At 40.9% G+C, this 1,235-nt stretch overlaps 1 non-coding gene across 1 annotated transcript; it reads left to right on the top strand.

The window, feature by feature from the left end:
• Nucleotides 1-901: 901 nt before the first annotated feature.
• On the top strand, nt 902-1,008 carry LOC142172254 (small nucleolar RNA R71). Its single transcript, XR_012701628.1, has one exon. It is a non-coding gene; the product is annotated as a small nucleolar RNA R71 (small nucleolar RNA).
• Nucleotides 1,009-1,235: the final 227 nt, after the last annotated feature.

Here is a 1,235-nt window from a genome sequence, read left to right as displayed (position 1 = left end):
TCTACTTTCTTTAATCTCCTTTCGTAAACCACTACTCTGGACTTTCTGCTCTTCACTCTCTTTTTCTACTGATGTCTCTGCCTACTTACTCATCATTTCGGGTCTAGCTTTTACCGCTGGATCAGCCAATGTTTTGCCATTTCTCAGAGATACAACTTTGATTGTTTATTTTGGGTTCTTTTCAGTCTCAGAGGAAAAAGTCCCTGGAGTCCTCTCAGATAACATATTTGCAATTTGTCCCAATTGCCTTTTTAAATTCCGGATGGTTGTTCCTTGAGTCTCAAATTTTTCTTCTGATTTATTGATGAATGCCTTCATGAGATCTTCCATACTAGATTGATTTGGTTGTTGTGGCTAGTATTGCTTCCTCTGCTGGTTTTGGAAACCTGGCGGTCCTTGATCTTGAGGTCTGGGATTATTTTGCTGCAATGAATTCAAGCTCCCGCTAGGTGAACTCCACGAAAAACCCGGACGTCTTTGACCCATAGTATTATAGTTATTTCCACCTTGGTAGTTTACTCTATTAAAGTTCCCCACTGCGTTGACTTCCTCAGCTGATGCTTGACACTCGTGTATAGGGTGTCCCAATCCACAGAAGTTACATGCTATTTGCGGCTAACTTTGTACCTTAGCTAATGTCAGCTTTCTTATCTCTTTAGCCATGGTGTCTAGTTGGGCTTGCATAGATGTGTTAGAGTCCGCCTGGTGAACCCTAACTGATTTTCTTCTGTCATTACTCTCAGTCGGCCATTGGTTAGCATCCTCAGATAATTCATCAAGGATTAAGACAACCTCCTCTGGCGTTTTCTTCATTATTGGACCTCCACATGCAGTATTCAGAGTTCGTCGTGAGGACGGTGTTAGTCCATCCCAAAAATCCTGGAGTTGCATCAACAAATCGATTCCATTATGCTGACACTTCCTAACTATCTCCTTGAATCGTTCCTAAGCTTCAAAAACCGTTTCTGTCTTCTTCTAGTAGAAATTATGAACTTTCCTTCTGAATTTTCCTGTTTTTGCAGTCGAAAAATATTTGTCAAGAAAAGTTTTGGTCATATCTTCCCATGTCCTTATAGAACCTGCGGGTAAGCTGCGAACCCATTGCTTCATGTCATCCTTCAGTGAAGAAGGAAATGCCCTTAAGTAGACATCATCCTTTGATACTTCATTGTATTGGAAGGTGTTCATGATATCGTCGAAGTCCATCAAGTGAGTATTAAGATCTTCGTTCATCT

The sequence above is a fragment of the Nicotiana tabacum genome, chromosome 17 (genome assembly GCF_000715075.1).
Source record: "Nicotiana tabacum cultivar K326 chromosome 17, ASM71507v2, whole genome shotgun sequence".
Classification (NCBI taxonomy): domain Eukaryota; kingdom Viridiplantae; phylum Streptophyta; class Magnoliopsida; order Solanales; family Solanaceae; genus Nicotiana; species Nicotiana tabacum.
This window is presented reverse-complemented; position numbering and strand designations above follow the sequence as displayed.